Here is an 8,597-nt window from a genome sequence, read left to right as displayed (position 1 = left end):
TGAACCAAGTCATGGTTGGTTTCGGCCCACCAGGTCATTTGAGTTGTGCAGGCCTGATCTAGAGTAACAAGGTAAGTGGTGAGGTGGCCAAATTTGCAGATGATACCAAACTATTTCAGGTAGTGAAATCCAAAACGAATTGTGAGTCATTCCAAAAGGATCTCTCCAAATTGGGTGAGTGGGCGACAAAATGGCAAATGTGGTTCAGTGTTGGCAAGGGTAAAGCAATGCACATTTGGACGAAAAAACCCAACTTCAAGTATACATTGATAGGATCTGGGCTGTCAATGACTGACCAGGAAAGGGATCTTGGGGTTGTGGTGGACCACTCATTGAAAGTGTTGACTCAATGTGCGGCAGCTGTTAAAAAGGCTAATTCCATGCTAGGTGTCATCAGGAATATAAAATGGCTAATATTATAATGCCCTTATACAAAACTATGGTGCGGCTACATATGGAGTACTGTGTACATTTCTGGTCACCACATCTAAAAAAGGACATTGTAGAACTGGAAGAAGGTGCAGAAGAGGGCAACCAAGGAGAGGAGAGCTGGTCTTGTGGTAGCAAGCATGACTTGTCCCCATAGCTAAGCAGGGTCTGCCCTGGTTGCATCTGAATGGGAGACGATGTGTGAGCACTGAAAGATATTCCCCTCAGGGGATGAAGCCTCTCTGGGAAGAGCAGAAGGTTCCAAGTTCCCTCCCTGGCTTCTCCAAGATAGGGCTGAGAGAGATTCCTGCCTGCAACCTTGGAGAAGCCGCTGCCAGTCTGTGTTGACAATACTGAGCTAGATGGACCAATGGTCTGACTCAGTATATGGCAGTTTCCTATGTTCCTAAGATGATCATGGGCCTAGAACACCTTCCTTATGAGGCAAGGCTACAACACCTGGGGCTATTTAGTTTAGAAAAAAAGACGACTGAGGGAGACATGATAGAGGTCTATAAATTCATGCATGGAGTGGAGAAAGTGGACAGAGAGAAATTCTTCTCCTTCTCACATTACATTAGAACCAGGGGTCATCCCATAAAATTGATTGCCAGGAAATTTAGGACTAACAAACAGAGGTACTTTTTCACACAACGCATAATCAACTTGTGGAATTCTCTGCGACAAGATGTGGTGACAGCCAACAACCTGGATGGCTTTAAGATGGGTTTGGATAACTTCATGGAGGAGAGGTCTATCAATGGCTACTAGTTGGAGGGCTACAGACCACCTCCAGCCTCAAAGGCAGGATGCCTCAGAGTACCAGTTGCAGGGGAGTAACAGTAAGAGAGAGAGGATGCCCTCAACTCCTGCCTGTAGGTTTCCAGCAGCATCTGGTGGGCCACTGTGTGAAACAGGATGCTGGACTAAATGAGCCTTGGGCTTGATCCAGCAGGGCTGTTCTTATGTTCCTATGGGGCAGCGGCGAAGTAACTTGCCTAAGGAGCAAGAGGTTGCTGGTTTGAATCCCTGCTGGTATGTTTCCCAAACTATGGGAAACACCTATATCAGGCAGCAGCAATATAGGAAGATGCTGAAAGGCATCATCTCACGCTGTGTGGGAGGAGGCAATGGTAACCCCCTCCTGTATTCTACCAAAGAAAACCACATGGCTCTGTGGTCACCATGGAGTTATTTGCACTTGGCTTCAGGCTTTGGTGTAAATGTGGAGACAAGCCACTTCGAACTACACTCGCAGCAATGAGGGAAGCAGCCCCTCCCCTCTGTTCTCAGTTTTCTTTTGAAACAAATAACATGCAGGCTAGTTTTCCTTCTAGCCAATGGAGGGGGAGAGCTCCCTGCAGAGATAGATCTGCATTTCTGAAGAGAGCATGTCTCTTATCATGCTAATGATTCTACATCAGCACCTCTCCTTGTTTGCACTGGCATTTTCAGAAAAAGTAGCTAAAAACCAGCATTTTAAAAATCTAGAAATACATCAAGCTAAGCTAGAATTTGCAAGACAAAGCCCGACTTATGTGTGAAGTGGGTCCAAGAATCTCAACAGGACTTCGGGGTAAGTTTGGCTGGTGTGTGAACACACACACTCTCTCCCGAAAGAGATTCAGGGCGGAAGCCCTGTGTGTAAAGCTTCCAGGAGTCAACACTGACTCGACGACACAACTTGACTTTACTTTAGTGACCTAGAACGCCTGCAAACACTTCAGTGTATGACAGGGAGGCAGTTCTTCTCCAAGCTAGCAAGGGCACAGCTGCAGACCCCCAGGGTGACTCCACAGGAAAGTGTCAAGGCTGAATCAGATGAAGCAAATTATGTTTCCCTCACAGGCACAGTGATGGTCCCAGTTAACTTCACTTTCAGTTCCGTGATCTTTTATGCCTCTAAGGGAGTTTTCCAGGCTCTGCCATGTATAACTCTCAACCATGACTCAGAAGGAAATAGTTAAAACCACACACTGGGATGTCTTTGTTTAGTGTTTGAGTCCGAATGAGTGCTGAAAATTTATAATCTTGAATTGAGATAGTTATGTGAACAGCTGACATTCTCTGACACACATTCAACACTACACCTTTTGTAACATTGCCACAAGATGCCAGAAAAATTATGAATATCTGTATTGCTGTAGGGGTGTGCATGGTCCGGAGTCCCCCCCGGTCCGGCACGGGGGGGACTGTTACTTTAAGCGGGGGAGTGGTAGTACTTAACCCCCCCGCCGCCGCTCTTCCCCCTCCGGGCTGGTCCTTTAAAAAATCTTCTTGGGGCGGCAGAGTTCCTCCCTGCCGCCCCTGCCCCTGTTGTTGTTCCTTAAGGCTAAAAGAGACTAGAGCTAGCGGCGCATGCGCGGCAGCGTCAGAGACGGGCACGCGCACCGCGAAGGGCGCATGCATGCCGCTAGCTCTAGTCTCTTTAACCCTTAAGGAACAACGACGGGGGCAGGGGCGGCAGGGAGGAACTCTGCTGCCCCCCAATTTTTTTTTAAAAGACCAGCGCCAGAGGGGGAAGAGCAGCGGGGGGGGGTAAGTACTACCACCACCACCACCCCCCGCTTAAAGTAACAGTCCCCCGCCCATCCGAACCTCCGGACCACCAGACTTCCAAACCGGTCCGGAGGGCTTTAACAGTGTGCCCGAACCGAACCATGCACACTACTACCTTGCTGTATCAGGTTTCTTTGAACTGTAGGCAGGATCCACATTAAGTTCCACTGAAATTAAAGGGCTAAAGTTAGTGATGTCTCATTTATTTCAGTGCTGTTTAGTCAAGTTTAATGTAGTCTAGATCCTGCTCACTGTTGAAAGCTCAAGCTCATTACTCCTAGTCAGGGCCAGCCCTAGAATAAACAGCACCCTGGGCAAGGAGTGCCTCCCCCACCCCCTAGTTAGTGTCAGCAATCTGGCCACCCAGGAGGGAAGTCCAGGAAGATAGTCCACAATACAAACTGGGCTGCAGAAACGAAACATGGCTCAGAATAGTTCTCTGTATCAGGCTTGGGCTGAAAGCTGTTGACACGAAGGTTGACAAATGTTGTCTTCCAGCAGCTAACAGAAAGCTGTTGATGTGCTTTATAGTCCAAGCTGATAACTCTCAGGGATTCAAGGTTTATCAGCCCTCTACAAGAGGCGTCTACGCCTCCTGATACTTTCCAGCTGTTCTCTTCGCCTTGTGACACGCCTTTGCTATGGAGTCTGTGGGGGGTTGCCTGCATAGCTCATCTTCTAGTCTGTCCATCACTGTCTCTGCTGCCTCTGACTGCTGTGCCTGCTCTGAAACATCACCTGGACCTTCCTCAGCCGTCTCTTGGGAACTGACAGCCGGGCTCTGCCCCTCAGGCAACCCTGCATCGGCTGAAAGGCTGTCAGCTTCCCCTTCCTCCTCGCTATCTGAGACTGAGGGCGTGACAGTTCATCAGTGTTTACTGTTTATTTTATTGTTAAATTTATATACCACTTTTCATTAAAACATCCCCAAGGAGGTTTACAAAAGTTAAAAAAACATAATAAAAATGACAGTTAAAAGTGTTAAGTTAAAAATATGGAAACATATCTGATTTAAAATATATAAAATACAAACATAAAAACTGCACACAGATAAAAATGCACCAACACAGCAATAAAACAATCATGTAAAGGCCTGGATAAAAAGCCAAGATTTAACAAGCTTTCTAAAAACTGTGATGGAGTCCGAGGAGCAAATTACCACTGGGAGAGCATTCCAAAGTCTGGGGGCAGCAACAGAGAAGGCCCTGTCCCGCGTGCACGACAACCGAGCCTCCCTCCTTGTTGGCACCCGGAGCAGAGCCCCCTCAGATGATCTCGTCAAGCAGGCAGCAACCCTTGGGAGCAGGCAGTCCCTCAATACCCTGGGCCCAAACCGTTAAGGGCTTTAAAGGTCAAAACCAGCACCTTGAATTGGACCCGGGAACGAACTGACAGCCAGTGCAACTCTTTCAAAATGGGTGTGATGTGCTCCCACCAGCAAGCTCCCAATAAAACCCTAGCTGCCGCATTTTGCACTAGCTGCAGTTTCTGGATATTCTTCAAGGGCAGCCCCATGTAGAGTGTGTTACAGTAATCCAGCTGTGACGTGACTATGGCATGGGTAACTGTGGTCAGATCTGCCTGAGTGTTGCCCAGTTGGGCAGTTTGTGCAAAACCTAGCAGTGTAACAAGCCCCAATACTCTTCCCAAGCTTCCCCAACAATGCCCAAGGAAAGGGCCCAGTTATCTCTCAGTGACCTACTCAACCTAGTAGTGAAACAGGCCCTACTGCTCTTCCCAGGCTACCCCAGCAATGCCCATGTAAAGGGCCCAGCATTTTCAGTAGGAACATAGGAACATAGGAAGCTGTCATATACTGAGTCAGACCATTGGTCTATCTAACTCAGTATTGTCTTCACAGACTGGCAGCGGCTTCTCCAAGGTTGCAGGCAGGAATATCTCTCAGCCCTATCTTGGAGAAGCCAGGGAGGGAACTTGGAACCTTCTGCTCTTCCCAGAGCAGCTCCATCCCCTGAGGGGAATATCTCACAGTGCTCACACATCAAGTCTCCCTTTCATATGCAACCAGGGCAGAACCTGCTTAGCTAAGGGGACAAGTCATGCTTGAGTGCCTCGCTTCAGAGAGGAGCTTTGGGTAACCACCCAACTAAACCACCCCTATGGCCAGCACTGCTCCTAGCCCAGTTATATCTACATACAAACATGCCTTTTACCAAGTCAGATGATTAGAATGTCTTGCCCAGTAATGGCAGCAGCTCACAGAAAGTCTTTGTGGTGTCACAGAACTTGGGCAGGTTATGTAAGTAACCAGGAGAGAGAAAGAAGCTAGAAGGAAGAAGATGCAGGGCGGCGGGGGGGGGGGGAAGAGTATCTGGCCATATAGATACCTGCATATTTTTCCCTATGGAGAAAATAGCAGCTTTTATGGGGAAGGCTTCAGCTGGGGAAATGGTGGGGGAATGAGTTAAACCCATGTCCCCAGCACCCTACCTGGTCCCAATCCAAATCAGCTCCTCACACAACCGCTTTTATATTTAAATAAACATTTGTTGCTGTCTCTTCTAGTTGCACCTTTAAGTTCTTCGATGAACTTAAACAGAGGGTTAGAAGAAGAGAGCATTGTAGATGTCAGGAAAGCCACTAGAAATGTTGGAATAACATTTGGTGTTGCCCTAATTATTGCTATTTGCATTGAACTGCAGGGAAACTCAAATTAAAACCAGGCAAAATATCTGGCATTTATCTCTATATATAATTCTCTAAGGCGTACTTGTGGCTAATCCCATGTGTGGCAGCTCTCGTGAGAGTTTGTGAGCAGAAGCATCATGGTGATTGGGCAGTGGGGATTCCATATACAGATAGAGAGGAGAGCAGAAGTACCATGGTGAGTGGGCAGTGGGGATTCCATATGCAGATAAGGAGGAGGATCCTGTGGCACCATGGTGATTGGGCAGTGGGGATTCCATATGCAGATAGGGAGGAGGAGCCTGTGATGGTTAAGGTCAGTTGGGATGCAACTGTTACTGTATGGAAGATGTTCTTGATTGTAGAGGAGAGGAATCTATATATATAAAAGGATAGTGGGCAAGGTTCTGTGAAGAGAGGGGTTGTGAGGGAGGAAAGAGCCCCTTCAGGAGAAGGAGGCTGCCCTTGTGTGAATTAGATAAGGAAACAAGATGAACAAGATCTGTTAACTCAGGAAGGGAGAGGGGGGAGGGAGCGGGGAGGGAGGGAGGGAAAGAAAGACAGAGGGGAAGAGTGATTGGAGGAGAGAGAAAGAGAGAAAAAGAAAGGAGGGGAAGAGAGAAAGAAAGAAGGGTGAGGGATGGGCCTGAGCCTGTCAGCGGCCTGAGGGGAGCCAACGGCCATGGCAGCCAGTCAACCACAGCTGCTGTTTGGGGCTACCAAGGCCATTGGCGGAAGGAGGCAGGCAGGCAAGGGTCAGGCTCGGGCCTGTCAGTGGCCTGAGGGGAATGAGCAGCAATGGCAGTGGTGGCAACACAAAAGGGCCCAGTCAATTGCTGCTGCTGCTGTGGGGAGGATCAGGAGTGGGGCTCAGGTGTCTCTGGGATAGGGGGCTGCAACTTGGCCAATAGTCACCAGCAAGAGGGGTGAGAGGGGATGGAAGCAACAGGATGGAGGAGGAGCAGGAGCAGGAGGAGCAGGAGTGCGGACCAGGTGAGGGTGGAGAGATCTCTGAGGTGAGGTGGGCAGTGGAAGGGGGGTGAGGGGTGCAATCAAGTACTAGCCAAGTACTAGTGCGCAGATGCTCTGGGCGAGTTAAGCTAGTTGTCAATATTCCTCTATGTGGTCTCTGTGTTATTTATGCCAGAACAGGGAGAGGATCCTTAGATCTTTGTAGCAGATCTTGTCTGTCACAGATCTGAAGATACAGAGAGCTTTCTTAGCATGTGTAAGTATCCGTGCAGATTATGCATTCTTAGGAAACTTTATTAGCAAACTAAAAAGGGTACTTCCATGTGTAGCACCAGCCAGTTTTCATTTTTCTGCTTGCAGTCCGGTGGCATAACAAGTTCTGAAGGAGCCTGTGAGCAAGAATTGAACATGGGCCCCATCAGATAATTTCCCTATAGGGGTGAATGGGAATCTCAAAAAGTTTAATAACTCTGAGACTTATCAGCACTCTCTCCAAACTAGAACTCCCAGTAAAGGACTGGTATAAAACACATGTTTGCAGAGTAGATAGGTGCCGACCAACTACATCTCTCCCAGTGCTGAAAGATGACACTTTGCCCCCACCTCTGCAGATGGCACTGATGACATCACCTGTGGTTTCTCTGTTATGATGTGCTCATTGTCTCCTTGGTGATGGCTAAAGCTCCATTACCAAGCTTTAGCCATCAAGGTGTGGAGGATGCAGGAGAAGCATCATCATCTCACTTAGCGGCTTGGTTCTCCTCCTCCTATCCCAAGAATAGATGAGATTATCATGGCAAAGCAGTTGTGCTCCTTTTCAAAATACAACTGAGTGATAAGGCTGCCAGGTAATAAGTATATTTCTGTTCTCAAACAGGAATTTGCAATGCAGGCAGAAGCAATAGAGCATATGAGAGTATTTCAGCATCTCTAAATGCCAAAACCTTTCATTTCCTTCATTTGGCTTGGAAAAGAATATTTGCCAGAGCTAAATTCTAAAGACAGTAGGGTAAAAGATACTATTTTTGGAAGGGCGCTATAGAAATTGAATGAATGAATGAATGAATGAACAAACATTGCCTGGAGAAGAATCCTCACCCTGGAAGGCTGGAAAAAGACTTGAACAGGAAATAATAGAAAATGGACAACAGTAAGTCAACCTTCATTTTGGGAATCATCTGGAAAGGTTTTACATACGAATACAAATACAACAAATATTTATATACTGCTTTTCAACAAAAAGTTCCCAAAATGGTTTACATAGATATAAATAGATAAATAAAATGGCTCTCTGTCCCCAAAGGGCTCAGAATCTCAAAAAGAAACATAAGATCATCACCAGCAACAGTCACTGGAGGGGATGTGCCTTGGATGGAGAGGGCCAGTAGCTCTCCCCTTGCTAAATAAAGAGAATCGCCACTTTTAACACTTTGCCTCCTTGCTCAGTTATCAGGGTCTGCCATGAAAAAGGAGTCCACCAAGTTTAAGAAAATAAACTTCTAACAAACTTGTGGTGCACTTTAGGGTAAGGGACATAATTGGTTGCACTGTTTCAGAAAGGGGAAGCAAAAAACTTCAGGTATTAATATCACCAACACAGAAGTAAGTGCTTTGTTGCTAAAGAAAGCAGCCATTTGGTTTCTTTCCTAGAGCATGAGAAGCAACACCAACACAATGTGCTGTATTAACAGGAAATGGCTGGGCTTGAAATTAAACTGTTTTTCAATTAGTTTAAGAAAGCAACAAACTCATAGCAAAAGTCTGACAATACATGTCGTTGCACTGTTTCGTGAAGGAAGAAATGTGAAAGATCACAGGAGGTCACCACCAACATGGAGGTAAGTCCTTAAGAAGTAAGTCCTTTCTTGCCAAAGAAATGGCTCCTTAATTTCTGGCCCTCTGGCCCTTTCAAACCAATCACAGAAGACATTGATCATGATTAATCATTGATCTGACCATTTTGATCACTGTTTTGCAGACTGGAAGGTAAA

Source organism: Hemicordylus capensis, chromosome 3 (genome assembly GCF_027244095.1).
Source record: "Hemicordylus capensis ecotype Gifberg chromosome 3, rHemCap1.1.pri, whole genome shotgun sequence".
Classification (NCBI taxonomy): domain Eukaryota; kingdom Metazoa; phylum Chordata; class Lepidosauria; order Squamata; family Cordylidae; genus Hemicordylus; species Hemicordylus capensis.
This window is presented reverse-complemented; position numbering follows the sequence as displayed.